Genomic DNA, 12423 nt, shown 5'->3' with positions numbered 1-12423 from the left:
ACCATACACTTTTGTAACCTACACAAGTCACCTATCCTTGAAAAGGTCTGCCTGTGCTCTTTCAAAAAATGTATTTTTGCCGTTCCTCACCACATTGGTTTCCTGATTTACACATGCTAAGTACGTCTGTTCAGGCCGTAAGCATGAAACTCCTGTGTACCATGGCTCAGTGTTGGCTTGTGGCATTGTTTGTTTTGTGAAAAACTACAAAAAATGTGTGCTTTCCTAACTGCAAGAGTCGGGGAATGTAGCGGAGCATTGTTTTTCCGAAATTCATAGAAGCCATTGCCGTACAAAGCTAACCATGTCCACTACATAACTTTTGTTTGGGACATTTTCATGCTTTTTCCCCAATCTATGGCATTTTTCCCTACCTAGTTGTTGCCCGACCTGCACAAATCACCCCTTCCTAAACTTGGAATTTTGTCTACTTTTCAGAAATGTATGCCTTTCTGTCCTGCAATTTGGATTTCTTACCCTTTTCTTCGATTCCGTCCATGCATGTCTAATTGGCAAAAATGGGCAAAATCGCCTACCTCTGACAAAACGGTTGATAACCACATAAAAATATTTTTTATTCCTTTCCAATCAACCTGTTATTGAAAGCCAGTAAATTGGGGAATTCAGCAGCGCAAACCATTTGTTGCTAGCTCTTACAAGGAGAAAACCACAGGCTTCTTTGTACATCATGTTATTTGCATTTTTTGAAAAAGCACAAAATGTTCCCACTTTTTGGTTATTTTCTCTCCCCCCTACAGCAACCTAGGATTCCTGGCGTTACGACTGCCTAAATGTGGGAAACAAATGGGCCAAATTTGGTCGAAATATCTCATGTAACAAAAAAACGTTAAAAGGCATTGAATGGCGACATACCAAAATCACCAAAAAAGGCCTTGGCACTGGGGGGGAATCCCATGGCACTTAAAGGGTTAATACTCACATTTTTCAAACTGCACTATGTACCATTGGAGTTACTATATTCACTCATTTCATCAAGAGCAAAATTCTCCTCAAGCCACTCCAGTGTGCTTGCCATTTCGGTGTAAAAAAAATAAGTTTCCTAGTCATGTACAAACTGCACAATTACAGGAAAAAAATGTAGTGCAGTTCTGCTGTCAATACTTTGCACGTCTCCTTCTGACAGTTGCTTCTCAGTTTGTATGTAAAGCAGAACTGAGATAATAATGTTGGAAACACAGGTTATTTTTCTCCTTGTGCATTCCATTATGTTGCACACCAAATGCAATTGCACTGCTGCTGTGTTTCAGCCCTGCTTTTTCCTCTATATATATGCATCATATAATGTGACTGAACTCTAAGGAACGTAGTGAAAGAATATATGAGAAGGGTAATGTGTACAAATATAGTACCTTTTCAATTGTCAGTTGCTGGCTGTCAGAGGAGAAAAGCACCAGACCTAGATATGTCAGTGAACATAAAAGAGGGAGTCAAACATGTGATGTCATCATTCACATTTGTGATGTCATGGGTGTTTGTCTGAGCAGTGCAAAGTGGTGGCATGAGTTATGGTTGCTTAGCTTACCATAACTGGTGAATTTCTGAGGTTTTTCGACATTTTACTTGTAATCATAATATGGATAGGTCTTTATTAGTGCAAATTAACTATAACATCCCTTAAACAAAGTTTTTGCACTGACTTTGATAGGTTTTAATTAGCGCAACTGAACCATAACGTCTCTTTGATAGGTTTGTATTAGTGCAACCTAACCTTAAGGTCCCTTTAACAAAGTTTTTTCACTGAATATATATATATTCAGTGAAAAACATTGTTAAGGGTACCTTGCGGTTAAGTTGCACTAATAAAAACCTATATATATATATATATATATTCAGTGAAAAACCATTGTTAAAGGGACGTTATGGTTAAGTTGTGCTACTAAAAACCTATCAAATTCAGTGAAAAAAACTTTGTTAAAGGGATGTTATGGTTACCAGTAAAACCAAAAAAAAAAACTGAAATTCGCCAGTTATGGTAAGCTAAGCAATCATAACTCGCTCCACCACCGTGCACTGCCAATGATGACATCACAAATGTCATTCATGATATGACTGATGACATCATATGTCTGACTACCATTTCTTTGTTGTTCACTAACATATCTAGGCCAGGTGGTTTTCTTCAGTGACAGTCAGGAAGTCAAAATGCAAAAGGTAGTATGTTTGTATACCTTACTCTTCTCATATGTACTTACACTACTTTCGTTAGAATCCACTCACATCATACAATACATATACATAAGGAAAGAAGCAGCTTTGAGACACAGCAATCATGTCTCTGCATGAACTTAAGTAGTTATCTTATGAACACTTTCTGGGAATGCTGCGTTTTTTGTTGCTTACTTTACTTTCCCAGTATATGCTCATATTTCTATGCATTGTGTTCTTTGTATGTAGTAGTACAATTATGCAGTAACTAAGGCATTTTTAGGTACTTATTACATGTGTCACAGTGCACAAAACTCTGAAACAAATTGATTCATCATTTTACTATCCAGCATAGTAAGGTTTTGAATATTGCAGCTCTATGGCACATGCTGCAAAGAATGCCTGCATTTGTATAGGAGTTCATTCATGTACTGGAATGAAGTCAGTAACACAATGGTGTTTATAGCAGTGCATCACCTAATAAAATATTTACACATGATAGTTCTTCCAATGATTTTTTGACATTTTTCTGCCAACTAAATGCAAATGTGATGTCTACAGTGATGTCATGAATGACATTTGTGATGTCATCTCTGATGTCATGGATATTAGACTTAGCAGTGCACAGTGGCGCAAGTTATGGTTGCTTAGCTTGCCATACTGGCAAATTTCAGGTGTTTTTCAGTTTTACTTGTAACCATATTGTCCCTTTAACAATGTGTTTTCACTGAATTTGATAGGTTTTTAGTAGAACAACTTAACCATAATGTCCCTTCAACAACATGTTTTAACTGAATTTCAAAGGTTTTTACTAGTGCAACTTAACCATAACATCCCTTTAACAAAGTTTTTTCACTGAATTTGATATGTTTTTAGAAGCACAACTTAACCATAACGTCCCTTTAACAAAGTTTTTTAACAGAATTTGATGGGTTTTTTTGTAGCGCAACTTAACCATAACATCTTTAAACTGTAGAGTAATACTGAAACATCACCTTGATGTGGAGCAAGGACTAGTTAATGGAGAACTTGGTACAGTTGTTGGGGTTCAAACATACCCATGTGACAACAACATTCAGGACAGGACGCTCAACAGCCCGATTCCTTCTTTCCAAAGACATGTATGGGCACAGAGAACAATTTTCACTATCTCTAGCATACAGTCACCATTCATAAATCACAAGGTCTTACCCTAGATCAAGCATTGATAGATATTGACAGCACAGTGTTTACAGAAGGCATGAGCTATGTAGCACTGTCACACCTACGTACACTTGAAGGACTATTTATAGTACACTTTTATGCAAGTAAAAGTAAAGTAAACGCTGATGTTCCTTGCATTGTAGAATGCAAAAGACTATGTGCACTCTACGCTCCCCATGTCAAAATCTACCATGTTCCTCAAAAAGCAAAACTTTGTAAAAGAAAACTAGTTCATCTCAAATTATACAGAATCTCACAACAATACCTCCAAAGAAATTAAAAGCAGCTGATACTTCATCAATTACCACAACCAAAGAAGGATCTACTGCACAAACAAAAGCAACAATCTCTTCATAGACAAAACGTGCACTTCCATCAAATGACTCAGACACAGACTGTCTGGTCCATTCACATTTTCCAATACAACTGGTGTATATTTCTATGCAAATGTAGCAATCAATATCATATTCCAATTGCCACCAATTATTGAAAACATTTACTTAAACGGGACAGACCAATTATGTTTCCAAATGTTATTGCTTCACAGAAATGCAACCAACAATCCTGACAACACTTACAGTGTTTCTGGAATAAGACAGGAATTGGACTACTGTGCTGGAATGGTCATATTCACTATAAACACACAAGAAGATCCACAAGAATTTCTAATGTAATTACAACAAGTACTGGAAGACAAAAACATACCTATGAATGAAATCTTACAGATTTCATACATGTGGAAACATACATGCACTCTCTGCAGCCATGTGACACAGGAGAAAGTCCCTGTATCCATACCTAACTGTGAATCCATTCCATTTCAGCAGTTTGTACAAAATGCAAACCATGACATATTATGTACTATTTGCAATTCCGATAATCATTCCACCTTACATGTACAGTCACATAGCGAATACGTAATAGTAATGCTTTTGCGTTACAATGCAGATGGTACCAAAAACAACTGCAATCTGACTGGATTCACACATGGACAAGTATCACTTGGAGCAAGAAATCTTTCACAACAGTTGGCATAATCTACCACGCATGAGCCACAACCAATGCAGGTCACTATACTGCATCCATCAAAAAGAAATGGGGATTTTTTTAATGTAAAGATACTTCCATTACTCTAAAACAGAGACTACCAGCAAATCTTGTAAACGCTAACTTAATATTCTTAAAACCAAAATGTATTCACTAATCGGAGTATGAGTGTCTACAAAATGTCCTCAGTATCCTTTAAATGCACAAACTAATAGAATAAGGCAACAGCTTTCTAACAATGAAAATGTACATCCATCAACAAGAGAAAACATGCTTGAAAACATAACCTGCAGAAGTCAAAAACTGTAAACAGTTAGAAAACAGCAACTGGTATCTAACTACAACCATAATACTGCAATACACGTTTTTCTAAGGAAACCCTGCAACACTTATCATGCATAAACATACTCTCAACAAATTTGAAACTATGAACAGTTAGAATTCGCCAACAGGTATCTAACTGCACAAAAATACTGCAACAACCAAAAAGATAAATGAATACTGCTAAAATGCAACAAGAAATAAACAATTAGAATACACCAACTAGTATCTAACTGCAACAATAGTACCACCACTTCCGAATCAAAAACCATACACCTATTCTATTCCTCCTACTGAAATCAACACCTGAACAACACTGTACCATAACGTAGAAAGGTTTTTTTGAATCCTGCATGGATTTTATTTCCCCACAGATCCAATGATTATATGAACAAACACAGGAACTGAGCACATTGCACAGTACACTGGTTTGAAGCATAGTATGTGTAAAGTACTAACTATGAGGGTTGACAAAGTACAGAAATGTCTGATGTTCAATGCAATATCTCATTACAAACTACCCACCCTAACATGTGATCTTTTCTTTTATCACAGAGAATAAAAAAAAACAATGGGCATCATTATGACTTTGGCCATAGCCATCCTGTTATTGGGGCATGGCTGGCGCCAAAATTGGGTCCGGGTTGCCAGAATGGTGAATTACCGGGCTATTCCGAGTTCGGAGGGCCCGGTAATTCCTCCCTCCAGGAACCCGGGCCCGGACCTTCCCCATTCCCATTTCAGCCCCCATAGGGCTGAATGGGAATGGGGGAGGGAGCAAACAACGGGCCGATTACGATCAGCCCGTTGTTTGCTCCATCGTCCCCTCACGGGACCCGATAAGCAAACCTGGTTTGACCAGGCGTTACTTACCAGGGCCCGCGAGGGGAGCTTGTAATGAAGTGCAATGGGTTTAACGGGTCTGCCTCCTTTAGCAGGTCCTGTTAACCCATTCTGCCTAACTTGTAATGAGGCCCAATGTCTGCTACATTTTCCAATACCATGCAAAAAACTGCATATAGCCTCAACAATGCAAACAGTGAGTATATTGGAGTCTTAACATTCAGTGCATACCTGTACAATACTACAATAGTTGTAGCCAGCCAAACAATATAAAAAAAACAACATTCTCAGCTCAGTCCAACAAACCAACTACCACACACCATGTCCACTGTCCTAAAAATAGCACTAAATGGATGGGTGTCCCCTACTGCACTGGCAAGAAGGGGAAGCAATTCACAATAGAAAACAGTGGTCAAGCCAGCGGATATGACACTTAGTTCACTTAAAAGGACATTGAGTCATCAATAGCATGAGAACAGGAACCCTCAGTCATCGCCGCAGATCACCCCATACAGACCACAGTAAAGACTTTACAAAGAAAGAAGAATACATTTTATTTATTTCAATCAAATTACATTAAAAAGTTATTAAATCATTTGAAATTCACACGAGGAATTAACATACAGAAATATAAAGTGCAGTGTGTAATAAAAAGTGCTAGTCACAAAAGGAGGTTATGGACAATTCAATGCCTCATGGCCAAACAGGGGAAGAATGACAATAATCCCTCAGGTGGATATTCAGTTGCCAAAATCAGCATTATCCATTGGGGAAAAAAATGCAATCTCACCAACTGAAAGAGCCAAGACAACTGGGCCAAAGTGGATATAGCAATTGAATTCAGTTAATAAATTGATAAGCTCAACCCATCACATGGGCGAAAGAAAAAATGGAACAGTAATTTAGTCCTAAATAAAGCAGTCCAATAGTGTGAAAACACTACAAAAAACCTCACAATCATAAAACCATGCACACAAAGTCTACCATAGGATGCTGTCCTAAAAATACGATTACACTACTGGCAAACAGTAGGCATACTTTTGAAAACATACCCCCTATGCAGCCCACATACCACTGCCAACATGTTTGCTTGCCTGGGTGTGTTACGTTGCGGTGGTTGTGGCCAGGGCCTAGAGTCTTGGGTGCCTTCGGCCAAGCACCTAAGAATCTAGGCCCTGGCCACAAACACTGCAGCATAACACACCCATGCAAACAAACACCTGCCCACTGACCACAACCTAGAAACATAACGCAACCACCTCAAGACCTATCCACTTCACTTAACATACTAAAACAGTAATTGCAGCCAATGCACAAACTCTTCAATGCATGCCCTCTTCACCCAATACTCTACCAACCACCCAAAACCAATACATCATAGCAGAGTAAAATACTCAATAGTCTAGCCAGTTTTTATTATGTCCACAGACTGCTGTGGTGACCGGGACACCGCAATCACAACATGGCCTTCTTCCACCTAAACAAATACAGCATTTGACCAATCTTTCATTCCCTCACCCTCTCCAGCCACTCTCCCACACCAACACACTCCCCAAAATTTTATTTTGGCTCTATTCCACCCCGCGCTGTCTGTGGATATCCACAGATCCAACATGGCCGGCGTATCAGAAAAATGTGACGCACCTCACGCTTCACTCCAACCAATCATCGAACACTTTGTGTGTCCGCGGACATGACCGTGCCTCCCTAGCCAATCGGAGTCCTGTCCGCGGAGAAAACAGGGAAGTGTGTCTGCAGACCGGAACCAGATATCGCAAATTATTTTGGACCTACTTTTTGGTTGCTTTACAAAAAACTAGTGGACGGATTTCCACCAAATGCAAAGTTTGGTGAGGATTTGTCCAGGGGGAGCGACCTAAACAAATACAGCATTTGACCCATCTTTCACTCCCCCACCCTCTCCAGCTACTCTTCCACACCAACACACTCCTCAAAATTAGATTTCGGCTCTATTCCACCGCGCACTGTCTGTGGATATCCACGGATCCAACATGGTGGGCATATCAGAAAAATGTGGTGCACCTCACGCATCGCTCCAACCAATCAGCGAACACCTGGTGTGTCCACAGACATGACGGCACCTCCCAAGCCAATCAGAGTCCTGTCCGTGGAGCAAACAGGGAAGTGTGTCCACGGACCAGACCCAGATATCACAAATTATTTTGGACCTACTTTTTGGTCATTTTAAAAAGTAACTGCTGGATGGATTTCCACCAAAGGCAACGTTTGATGAGGATTTGTCCAGTGGGAGCCGCCCCAAAAAGTGTTAATGCCTATGAGTTTTACAACTTTACCATAACTACACGGCTGCTACTGCGGGCTGTGTAAAATATACAAAATATATATATATATATATATATATATATATATATATATATATTACACAGCCACGGTAGTGGCTGTGTATTTATGGTTAAGTTGCTACTAATCCGAAGGCCATGCACCCAAGACTGAAGTTATAAGTATTGAAGTTATAAGCCACCATGGGTGTGATATGCTGCGGTGGTTGTGGGTGTGATATGCTGCGGTGGTTGTGGCCAGGGCCTAGAGTCTTGGGTGCATGGCCAAAGGTTCTAGGCCCTGGCCACATCCACCGCAGCATATCACACCTATAGATCACACCCATAGAATCAAATATCTATCAAATGTTTGAAATCTACAGTTTCTGTACTGTTTGATTTGTATAGTTTGTATGTGAAGTTTTGGCTACGTCATGTCATTAAGATTGTAGAGTTTGGTAACAAGCACTGTAGTATAACATATCCATGGAAGTTAACATTTTGTATTGTGGTGTATGGTTAGATGTTTGCTTCAATGGTTCTGTTATGCAGCAGTATTTATATGTTCTATTAGAATATACTTACTGTTTGATTTGTTGAGATTGGATATATTTCTTTCATGAGTTTGGTAACTGGAGTACATATTCTTTTTCAATTTCTGTGATAAAAGAAAAGAGCATGTTAGTGTATGTATTTTATAAAGACTTATTACATTGCATAATAGACATTTCAGCGTTTTGTTTGACCCTCATATTTAGTAGTTTACAAAACAGTGTACTGTGTATTTTGCTCAGTTTCTGTGTTTGTTTTTCAAATCCTTGGATCTGTGGGAAAAAAAAACCATGTTGGATTAAAAAAAACCTTTTTTTGTTATGCTACAGTCTATTTGTTTGTTTGTTTTCAGTGTTCACTTGTTGTTTCTGGCTAATGTTCTATCTGTTGGCTCTTTGCAGATTTTTGGAGCAGTTAGATACCTGTTGGCGTATTATAACTGTCTATTTTTAGTTATAATTTAGTGGTATTCATTTATCTGTTTGGTTGTTATAGAATCTGGGGCTGTTAGATACCTGTTGGCGTATTCTAACAGTTTATAGTTTTTCAATTGAAGTTTTATTAATGTTTAAGTACAGATTAGTTATTACATTTTGGTTTTAAGAAGATTAAATAAGCGTTTGTAAGATTTGCTGGTAATCTCTGCTTTAGAGTGATGGTACTATCATTGCATTCGAACCATCCACATTTCTTTTTTATATATGCAGTGTAGTGACCTCCATTGGTTGTGGCTCCTGCATGGTAGATTATACCTATTGTTGTGAAGGTTTTCTTACCAAGTGATACTTGACCGTGTGTGAATCCAGTTATCTTGCAGTTGTTTTTGGTACCATCTGCATTGTAACATAGAAGCATTAGGATTAAGTAGTTACTATGTGTTTGTATTAGTAAGGTGGAACAATTATCTGAATTGTAGGTACTACATAATCTACTATGGTTTGCATTTTGTACAAGTTGCTGATATGGAATGGATTCACAATTAGGTATGGATACATACACAAAGCGCTCATTAGGGATTTGTTTCTGTGTCACATTGTTGCAGAGAGTGCATGTATGTTTCCACATGTATGAAATCTGGAACACCTGGTACATTCATAGGTATGTTTTTGTTTTCCAGTACTTGTAGCAAGTACATTAGAAATTCTTGTGGATCTTCTTGTGAGTTTATAGTGAATTTCACCATTCCAGTAGTCCAATTCCTGTCTTATTCCAAGAACACTATACGTGTTGTCAGGATTGTTTGTTGTGTTTCTATGAAGGTCTATGAAGGACTAACATTTGCAAACGCAATTGGTCTGTACTGTGTGAGTAAATGTTGTCAACAATTGGCGTAGCAACTTACACCAATTATATTTGAAAATTTGAATGGACCAGATAGTTCTGTGTCCAAGTCATTTTTTCAGAGTGTGTGTTGCTTCTTTGAAGAAGTACCTGAGTTACTTTGAGTAATAGGTTCTTCTTTGGTTATGGTAATTGATGAAGCAGTAGCTTCTTTTACTCTCTTTGGAGGATTTGCAGTCAGATCCTGTTGCATTTCTGTTTGAATTCGTTTTCTTTTACGTTTTCCTTTTTGTGGAACAGGGTATGTTTTTAGATGGAGGGTGAATAGTGAACGTAGTCTATTGTATTCTAAAATGCAAGGAATATCAGCGTTTACTTTACTTGCATCAAAGTTGATTAGAAATAGACCCTCAAGTGTACGTAAGCGTGATAGTGCTACATAGGTCATGCCTTTGTCGGGGAGAAGCTGGATCCCCCCCCACCCCCAGGGCAGTGGGGGGCCAGCAGCCATAGCCTCACCAGCTATGGGAGGCCCCAACACCTCCCATATGGCCCCCAGAAATGCAACAGAGTTCCAAGCAGGCAGCAACATGTTTCAAACTGCTTTATTTCTAGGCACAGAAGAGAAAAAAAAGCCAAAGAAAAGCATCGTGTATCGCGAGTTCAGGCGCCGTCTCCCCCGGGGCTGTCTTGCAAGTAAGTTTTATAATCACACTGCAGGCTGACCTCACAGAATTGGATCAGCTCCCAGAAACCTATCTCCTCCTGTTATTGGCTGCAGAGTGGTGGGTTACATATGTAGCACTTATAGAGAGCCTGATAATTGGATATTTACCTCCTGCGTCAGTGGGTTGATTTAGCTGTGCCAGCCCCCATTACCTAATTCTAATCATGTTGCAATGTGACTTTGTTCCCATAACTTTTTAGCTGGACAAGCAGTTCGCACCTGGTTCTGGCTTGTTACAAGTTATGTTTCAATGTTGTGCGTGTCCTTGAGAAAATGTCTTTCTTTCCCAGAAAGAAAAAAAGCACACTGGGTTGCCGTGATTTACTCGCATTTGTGGATAATTAAAAAATGTCTGTCTGCAGAAAGTAGTTTTATCTTGAATTTGCGGCCTTGGCAAGTCGGACTTGTTTTGCGAGGAATGTTGATAAGGCTCCCGCAGCCAGTGTTCAGTGTTCAGTGAGTGAAATGAACTTAGCTGTAATTTTCCTGAAACATAGCTTTACACTGTGCATTTAGACCATGTTAATTCATATAGGCATTTGCAAGCCTTTAAACAGGGATTTTTGTGTTTGTAGATTCTGATATTGCAGCATTGATTCTAATGTAGCATAGAAGTTGCACTGTTGGTGAAGTGGGTGTGTTTCAGCATATTTGTCACTCATGGGTGCGCTGGGGCGCTTGGGGTGCGGGGGCATGGATTTGGTCTCCATTTTCCCTCTTCAGTCCCCCCTCTGGTCGACTTTGTCGACCACACCACCAAGCAACATTCACCTCCTTCCGGTCTGCATATCTTTGCCAATTCCTTGAAGTGTCCATAATTTTCTGCATTGTTGTTGATCAACAGTACATATAGCAGTGTTCCCCTTCTGTGTTCCACCACACTCACTCCCCTTCGTACTTCCTCTGATCACAGGGAGTGGCCACCTTTATTACTGCTGGAACCATGTTGCGCACCGCTATCTTAGTCCGGCTCTTCCTTTCACCATGTCTCTTGTTTGCATTCCGATAACTTCTTCTGTTCTTCTTTTGCAATGTATCTCTATCTTGCACAAGGGTGCTGTGCTCGGTACTCGTCCTTCCGTTATCACCTTCAAGCAACCAGGCAGTCATGATGTCATCCATCACCATGCAAGCACTAGCTAGTTCTTTGCTTTCTCTTTTCAGATGCATTTTTTGCTGATCATTCTTTGGTATGCTTGTACTGCACCCACTCATTCTTCTTTCTCGCTCGAGAAGTAATTCCCCCCTCTTTTTACTTCTCTGTCTGTTTCTCTTCTTCCGTTGTTTTCCACCTTGGTGAATGTGTCACTCTTCACATCTTCCTTGGTCATCACCAACAAGGGCATGCTGATGCGCACCAATCAACACTCTCCTCCCCAATTCAGTGGTAGTTTCTCTTGATCTTTGGATGCATGTGCTCAATAGTAGTCCATAAGCAGTGATGTTCCTGCTCTCATCTCGCAACTTCTCTCAACCTTCTTGCATCCAGCATGATTGTCCACTTCTTGTCACTGTTGTGCTGGTAACATAACGTTGGTACCTTAACAGTATACGTCCTTCTTCAGTGACCATCTTTGCTCTTTTCTCTCACTCTGTTAGGCACTTATCATATTTTTGTCTCTTATTATTTTATTTGTTCTTCTCTCCTTTTGTTTTTCTTTCTTCTTTTATTATTTATTTATTTATTTATTTATTTCCAATCTCAATGTTGCTGTCTTCCCTTGCAATCTTCTTCACACCTTGTCATACATGGCGTCGTGCTCTGCTGTAGTAAGTTCTGTTGTAATCAATTCTCTTCCGGCATATGTTAAAGAACAGTCAGGACAGCTCTCTCCAGTGGTGTCCCTACCAATTTTGTACATGTGGGCATGTTGCTGGTCACTTCTGATATGTGTGTTATGTGTATGTTTTACTCCCCTTGTGTCTGCCCTTAACTCTCTTTACTTTAGCAGCAGCTTTTCCTTACCCACTGACGCCGTAACT

This window comes from Ambystoma mexicanum, chromosome 4p (assembly GCF_040938575.1).
Source record: "Ambystoma mexicanum isolate Mex_15411 chromosome 4p, UKY_AmexF1_1, whole genome shotgun sequence".
NCBI classification, from domain to species: Eukaryota; Metazoa; Chordata; class Amphibia; order Caudata; family Ambystomatidae; genus Ambystoma; species Ambystoma mexicanum.
The sequence above is the reverse complement of the archived record's forward strand: the minus strand, read 5'-3'. Positions refer to the sequence as shown.